The sequence below is a fragment of the Protopterus annectens genome, chromosome 10.part0, assembly GCF_019279795.1.
Source record: "Protopterus annectens isolate FY-2018-M chromosome 10.part0, PAN1.0, whole genome shotgun sequence".
Lineage (NCBI taxonomy): Eukaryota > Metazoa > Chordata > Ceratodontiformes > Protopteridae > Protopterus > Protopterus annectens.
In genome coordinates, this window is record NC_056744.1 from 1,651,240,335 (window position 1) to 1,651,249,403 (window position 9,069).

Here is a 9,069-nt window from a genome sequence, read left to right on the forward strand (position 1 = left end):
ATGTCTGATGAACTATACAATTTTAAGTCCATCACAAAAAGTAGATGAGATATCATTGAATAAGGTTGGTTCCTAGAAGTTAGGCTGTAACCATAGTCTAGTTTATTAAGTAAACAGCTTAATGGGTTACGTGCAAGATAAAACAGCAATGGTGACAAAGAATCACCCTGGAATATCCCCCTTCAAATTTTTATCCCATAATAATTTGCCTTTTATCATGGTTTGCCATTGTTTCATAGTCCCTGCAAGTTAATTAATTAATGTAGGATGTATCTTATACATCTGTAAGCATTCCATAATTTTTATTTATTTATTTATGTATTTATTTACATTTGTTGACCAGGAGTGTCCGACTGGATGTAGGTCCATTTTCAGTGGAGGCCCGGGGAGAAAAGCTCCACAGTTAAAATAAACAGACAGTAGTTACATTGGATTACATAGCGATTAACAATTTAACATAGCAATTAATTACAAAAATATTTACAGATGAAGAACATAGTACATCAGTAGACAACTAGAATCTTTATCTGTGAAGTACATAACAGACATTAACAAATGTTACAGTAAGAAGTTCCTGCTGTATAATAAGTACTAGGATTATCAGCATCTGAGCTTGCTATAATTAAGGTAGTTAGTGGGGTGAAAAGAAAGGTAGTGGTTGGATGGGGAGGGTGATATTAGAGTGGGAGTTGCAAGGGCATAGCCAGCATGTTTTTAGGTGCGCTTTTAGTAAAGTTTTGAAGTGGGTGCATGATGGTACGGAGGTAATTTTGGGTGGGAGGGAGTTCCATAATTTGCCTATGGTGCAAGAGAATAGTGCTTCATCAGCAGAGTTATTGGCTTTAGTGATCTGCAAGTGATTTTTATTGCTGGATCTTAGTGGTCTGGTGGTGCGATAGGGTTGGAGTAGATTCTGTCCTCCCACTGTTCACTTGTAAGTTGCTTAGCCAATCTCTCTTCCAAAGCTTTTCTAACCTCCACTGATCCATGAGTGTGGGATACTGTTGAATGCTTTTTTGCAATCTATTCATATAATACTTAGATTTTTACCCTTTTTTACAGCTACTGTTATGACTTTATTTAACAAGACATGATCCTTTGTTCCATACAACCTCCAGTGCTTCTCAGCAGCTTCTGTATTATCATTTGCACAATATCAGTGCAACAGTTTTGCCATGTTATTGTGCCTTTCAATATACAGACTCAGTCTGAAGTGCGTTTACAACCACCAATGGGATATACAACTATTTTCACTTCTGTTTTACTGAACATGCATTTGCCTGTTTCTCCCATTTTTTCAACAGATTTTGCAAACCAACATGTATGTTGCCCACTATCATGGGCCACCATTATTTTTTTATTCACATTTATTAAGTTAGCTTTTAATACATAGGTAAATGTACATTAATATAAAATAAATCAAACCATTTAAAAATATTTCCAGTTACATATATTACAGATACTTTTTATAACCGTCAGCAGTCCAACATTATGTAAATTGCTCAGTTCCTGCCTTACCTTAAACCTCACTCCTCCTCCAGAACATTATTCTGTATGTGTTGCTCCCATAATTGCCATTTATTTGTATGTAATTTGCTCCTTCCCTTTTCAACAGATCCCACTTTCAGCTCTTTCATCTCTGTTGCAATATTCAATACTTCAAATACAGTTGGTTTAGACTTTGATTTCTATTTTCTAGTCATTGCCTTTTTGGCAGCCACAATAATTAAATTTAACAAGGCCTTACAGTGCCTAGGAAATACAGATCCTGTATCTCAGCTCAAAATAATTATTTCCATAGTTACACCCATTTTCTCACCCAGTATTTATGACAGAGTACTTTGAAGGGAATTTTTAAAATCTGCCAAATCATTACACCCCAAGAACATATGTTCCTATTTATTATCTTTCTTCTCCATCAAGCCTCCAACTTTTGTTATTTGCCCAAGGAAAAATTCTTTGGAGTCTGCTTGGGATATAAAAATATCTATGCAAACATTTCCAAATAAAAATTTGAAACCTTCTATACTGTGTTGCATACTTGGAAGTCATACATATGTCCTCCCACTCTTCACTTGTAAGTTACTTAGCCAATCTTTCTTCCAAAGCTTTTCTAACATCCACCAATTGATTCTTATAGCTACTTAAGCAATAACCTACAGATGGGTGTGGGTAATGCTGGATTTACCCACAGTTGGTGTGGTTTGGTCACGAGGGTGAAGCCTGAGTGACCATACAAAGGCAACCATGGGTAAATCCAGCATTGCCCACACACAGCCATGGGTTATTGTTATTAAACAATGATATTATTTAAGAAAAAAAATACTTTTCTTAGATAATGTCATTGTATAATGACTCCGTGCTACCCTTCCGCAGGTATCCTGGGGCATTTCTGATGTACTGCGCATGCTTAAGGGTCATGTTCCAACATTTATGCAGTACATCAGTGCTATGCAGAGGTAGCAATGGAGAAAGGAAGATCTCCATTGTTTTTAAGTATCTTTCCATGTTAAATGAGCTTAACATAGTGAATATCTTTAAAAAAAGCAACAGAGAAAGGAAGATCTCTGTTGCTTTTTTAAGCTATCTCGCTATGTTTAACATAGCGAGATTAAAGCAACAGAGATATTCCTTTCTCCGTTACTATCTCTGGACAAGAAAAAAACATCAGGGGACATACTAATGGAAAAGTATGGGTGACTGGATCTTTTTCCATTAGTATATTCTTGGATTTACAATGGGCATGCTGGTTGGGCTGCCAATCAGCGTGCTCGATTTTGAATGTTTAGGGCCAGTCATTGTATAATCTTCAATACTTTACATGCCCTGTTAATTATGCCCTTTATAACAGCAGCTTCTCTTCCAGATTCAGCTACAAACTCTGCCAGAATAGATCTTTCACTTAGGATTCCCCTACCCCTTTCTCTTTACCTATACTCTGATGTCCTTCCATAGATGGGAAGGCAGTCTATAGCCTACAATCCAAATCCATTCTATTACCTTTTCCTCTCTAGCTATTGGATCCTAATATCCTGGTTCTTTTGCAATTTGTCTTCATTAAATTGCATCCTCCTCCCTTGCCTATTCTCTATACCCCTACTAGCAGTTTTCTCTATAGGCAAAATCTCCTTTCTCCATTCTCTTGTTGGCTTAGTTCTTAGAGTACCTTCTGCTACTTTATGAATATAATATTCTGTATGGTTGTTGTTATTCTCCTTAAGAATCTGCATCCAAAATCTCACTCTCTCCTTATTTATTGAATTCCCCCTACGTCATCATCATCCCTTTCCACTTTGAATTATAACTTTCTGCTTGTTGTTATGTATATGACTTTTAATTGTGTAGTTCTAAAATATCCCATCAAATCAAGTAATCTTAGCCCACCTTGTTCTGTTGGAAGGCTCAGCTTATCCCAATTTACCCTTGCCCTATTCCCCTCCCAGATAAATTGCTTCAACCTGTTATTAATTGTCTACAACTTCTGGTTGATAAAAATATGCCTACCTGTATATAAAACTAAAGAGACTTTAAACATTTTTACTGCTTGTATCTTACTATCCATAAACGAGAATTTCCAATTTCTTAGTTTTTGTATTATCTTTTGTTTAGTCTCTTCTCACATATCCTTAGTTGCCATAACAGAGGTCTTTTTAATCAATACTGCTAAATGCATCATCTTATTGTGACCTCATAAATATGGGTACTGATGAACCAGTTCATGTGTGAGTGCATGATTTACAGCTATAGCCTTTGTTACAAAATAGTATCATCTGCAAATAAAGCCAACTTTTCTTGATTACCATATCAATTATATCCTTCAATTTCCAAGTCTCTTATTTTCTTTGCCAATGGCTGTACATATAAAGCAAATAATAAAGGGGAAAGAAAGTGCCCTGACTGGTTCCTCTGTTCAGACACAACTTATCAGAGAGAGACTCTCTCATTTTAATTCTTGCTTCAGAGCCTTCATATATCCTCATAATTAACCTTACTATTGTATCAGGGAATACAAATGCTTCCATTGCCCTACTCATAAAATCCCAGCTTACTCTGTTGAATGCTTTCTCTGCATCAAGACTTACCAACAACAGAAGTGTTTTCTTACATTCTGTTTCCATCTGGATCATCACTGTTCTATTAGTGTTGTCAAATGTTCGCATCCCATCCACAAAACCACACTGATCCATATCTATCAGTTTTTTAACAATGTTGCCATTCTTTTAGCTAGTATAGACACAGGGTGGTATTCATAGTCAACATGCACACGTGTTACAGCTACTTGTGCTGTCTGTAGATGAGTGCAGCTGAGTTGCGATTTATAGAGGTCATTTACATTAATGTGCAATAGCCTTGAATAAACCTATGCAAATTAAGTGCTAATGAGATCTAAATGAGATATGATGTTACTCATTATATGCTAATGAAGCAGTTTCTTGCCTGTTTAAAATTCATATTGGGATTTTTGTGCTTTTCTGTGACATCCACAGATATATTATATAAAGTGGAGTCTTACCAATCCTATCTACTTTGCAGTCTGTGAAAATGCTGTCACTTGCTGCTAGCCTTGTTATTTCTAGGTGTGAATTGTTTGTCTTGGTCAAGCCAAAACCACCTGCAGCCAGTGGCACTCGCTTACCAAGAATTCACTGGTATAAGCAGAGGATAACTCTTTATAACTTTAATGATCAGGAAATACTTGACAGGTTCAGAGTAGATAGGGATGTTATAAGGGTCTTATTGAGTATGTATGAGCTCCCACAGGGGTACTGGAGGATGCCTTCACTATACTTGCCACGGGGACCTTCCAGAGACAGACTGGGAGTAAGCTGGGGATCTTACAGGCTTCTGCCTTGAGGATAATGCAGCAGTTCTTGGGTGAACTCATGGCATGTGTGGATCAGTACATCTACTTCTCGGTGTCACCTCAGGACAGAGCCAGGATTATGAGTGCTTTTTATGGGGGGGGGGGATTTCCATTGGGTACTCAGGGCAATAGATTGCTACCATGTTGCAATTTGGGCCCCTTATTGTCCATAGGGAACAGTACTGCAATAGAAAAGGCTACCATTCCATCAATTGCCAGCTAGTGTGTAATGCATGGGGATGCATTCCTAATATCTCTATCCAGCATCCTGGCAGTGCAAATGATTCCCATATCTGGCACACTAGCTCACTCTACCGCCACTTCCTGCATGGTAGGGTCATCTTGTTGATGAGCTAATTTCTTTTTCTGTTTGAAATTGTTATTCATATTAAAATGTAATGCTGAATACTAACACACTTTTTGTTTGTTATGTCTCCCCCTTTTTCTTTCTTTCTCCTTTTTTCTCCCTTGTTTTTCAGGTGATGATGGATATCCACTAGTGCGATTGCTGATGACACCAGAGATAAATCTACATGGAGCTGCCTATTGTCATTGAGAGAGATGCCTGCTTCCTGAAGAGCTGGTTCAGGTTCATGGATGAGTCTGGGGTTGCCCTTCAGTATGACCCAGCTACTGTGTGCAAGATGTTTACTGCATGTTGCATTCTGCACAACATGATCATGCATCAGTATAGTAGTGAAGTGATCCATGCTGTCACTGCAGCTCCTCATTCCAGATCCACTATGAGTAATGATGACCAGTTGGAATCAATAGTAAGGGACCCCATGTGGCAGGCTCGTGCATGGCATGTGGCCGCACAGGTAAAGAGGTGGCATCTAGTCCAGAACTATGGATCATGATATTCAGGTTAGTATTTTCTTTCTTGTAGAAAACACAGAGTATAACTGATGCATGCAGTGATATCTGTGGGCTATGCTTTGTGGTGTATGGTCTCCTGTCACCATCATCTGGCATTCTCTCACATGTTAATACAATTGTCTTACTATTTCATAACAGTTAGTCATATTATCTTACTATTTCATAACAGTTAGTCATATTATTGTTTGAAAAAAATCATGCCTGAGTGCTCACTAACTTCTGTTCAGTGATGTTGTAAAGCAGCATATAAGTATTAATCACATTTTTAACAGTTTTACAAAATAAATTGTTCCCATGCGCACATAAACGTGCATGTACTTTAATTTCAATATTTCAAGATGTAATGAGTTGCATTTATTTTTTTTAATATCTTGCAAATTATTATCAGATTAAATTATGTTGTTTGCTGAGTTATTCCACATCAGATTTTATTCTTATTTTGTCACACACAGTAATTTGGGACTTCACAGACAAAGCAAAATCATCATTTGTGCAGTGGTGAGGGTGAAGTGACAGCAGTGTTTGTTTAAATGGCAGGATGCTCATTTAAATGTTTAATTTTCTAATATCTGCAGGTGTGGGTAACTGCCAGCTGGTGGAATGCTAATGCAGACAGCACTGTTGTACATGACTGCAACGTGATGTTATGTAATAGAGATTTCATTCCGCACTCCCCTGAGGTTATAAGCAGTGTTATTACAAAAATGTAATGCATACAGTTGTAAAGTGTCCCAACCCCACCCCAAAATGTTTTACTTCCCCTTCCAGTTAATACCATTCAACAGTGCTTATGAGGGTGAACTTGTAAGTAATACCAGTGTCAAAGTTAATTCACAGTAGCTCAAGATCAAATGAGTCATACACATCTCCTAAGGATAGGCTCAGTGACAGTGGAATTGATTTTGAAGAGGGTTTGTAATAAGAGCTGTATAGTGAGTTGGTTCGAGCTCTTGACCTAATTGATGTTAAGTGACTGTCATGTTACACATGCTAGTGTATTTGCTGTTTAGCTAAGGAATTGCGTTTTGTCCCGGCTGTTTTCCTGTAGCCTAGCTCTGCTATCTACCTCCGCCCTTCTTTCCCTTACCATTTGAGTGTAATGTGTTTATGTTTTGGCCTCAATTCCTGCCATTGTGTATTGCTGGAGTGTGACAAATCTTTATCATTTGAACTACTGGAATGTCATCTTTTATGAAGATCTGCACAGTTTGGAAATTAAACTACTCAACGATCTCCACACATGTCGTTTTCATCGAGTCACTGTCTGCTAACCTTACCGTGGTGGTGAATAAACCTTCTCGATACATCTTGCTACACAGCATGAGATCACACTTGCCATGCACAGCAAAGGGAGGCAGAATAGTCAAATGATAGATTGATAACTCTGGAATATTCAGTGGGATGCTGTAGATGGACTTTGAAAGTGCAGCTCAAAGATGTGTCCATCCATCTCCTACAGTCAAGCCTGTACACACCAGCAAGACAAACCCTGCATAGCATAATTGTCTGGATGCTGCATTTACATTTAAGAGAAGCTGTCTTTATGCTTCCCTTGTCTCTTTTTGCAGCATTGCAAAACTGAAAGTGCCATCTATCTGCATTGCCTAATTTCTTGCAAATCCAGCAAGCTCAGAACTGATTCAATTTTGATACTTTCTCTGCCTGAGAAAAGACTTTAGCATTAACTAGTTCATTACCAACACAATGTCTGAGCAAAGCAATACACATTCAGCAGAGGTTGATACCCAGCAAGATATAGAATTTCTTGCAGACCAAGATCAAATCCCTGATTCAAGTAGGAGAGCAAAATGTATCTCTAAACCTACATGGAAGGCAAAACAGAATTATGAATCTGACAAGGAAGAATTGCTATCCAATCTTGTTCACTTATGGACTAAGACTGCTAACTGCATGGCTGTCCAGGCTCAGCCTGCTTATGATGCATGGCAACTAAAGGGCACTCTCAAGCAATTTATTGCTGCCTATCAAAGTTAAAGAACTAAAGAGGTTTGATCAGCTTAATCTAGATAGGGACAGCTTAGCACTACAAACAAAGACTAAGGCTGACATCAGAACTGCACAACTCCATGAATCCAGATCCCACAGCCTTGCATCCACCAGACACCCCATATGATCTACTAGGTCTTTACAGTCTAGATCTTCCACATTCATCAAGCCCATGCTGATACAGAAGCTACTAAGATTCAGGTAGCCTTTGCAGAAAAGAAGGCTCAAATAGAGGCTGAAGATGTGCACAGAGAAGCAGAAACAACCTGCAAAAGGGCAGGAATAGAAGCCTTAGAAAAACAGTGTGACCATGCATGCCACAGTTATGGCAAAGTTAAGAGCTGTGGAGTAAGCCATTAGTAGGAGTGACAGAGCCAGCATAGGTCCAGTGGAGACAGTGTTATCTTAAATGTACTACAGATTATGTCTTCAACCAAAGCAGGAAGCATTCAGACTTATCTGATGCACCAGATATCAGAAACACTTCATTAGGACTACAACTTCCAGTGACTACTGCTGTTGTACCTCTCAATCCAGGTCAGTACAACACACCTAGCCATGTACAAGCTAACCTACCATACTATGGAGGTAGTCACCAACCTCCTGTCAACCAAGCCTCTGGACCATTGCAAGCTGCTGCACCCATGATGTCTCAGCCAGTTCCTCAGCCTAATCCTCTTGCACCACTGTACATCCCCATGTCATTCAGTACTGGGGCCACAGTTTATGTGACCAACACTGTTCAATCTACAGCTCCTCATTTAGTCTGAAAACACAGATGTGTTAGAGGTCATAAAGTATATGCTTCACACAGTTTGATGACAGACCTGAGAACTACACAGGCTGGAAATCCACCTTTAAATCTGCAATTAATGGCCTGGACATTACTGTTACTGAAGAACTAGATATTCTCATTAGGTGGCTTGGTCCCTGCTCCTCTGAATGTATTAAGTGTCTCAAGGCAGTTCATATTGGTAAGCCAGCTGTGGCCCTTAGTGTTGGTTGGGACAGACTGGAACAGAGCTTCAGCAGCCCTAAAATCATTGAGGATGCTTTATTCAAAAGGCTGCTAAGTTTACCAAGGACATCCATCAAGGACAATTTAAGGTCTCAGGAGCTTAGTGACCACCTTTCTGAATTTTAGCTAGCCAAGGAAGACACACACCTTCCAGGCCTCAGTTATCTGCACACTGCTCGTGGGGTTAACCCGATAGTTTCAAAGCTCCCATATGACATCCAAGGGAAATGGACAACAATCAGGTCAAAGTACAAGGATGCGAACAGAGTTTCCTTCCCCATTTCATGAACTTTTATGCCCC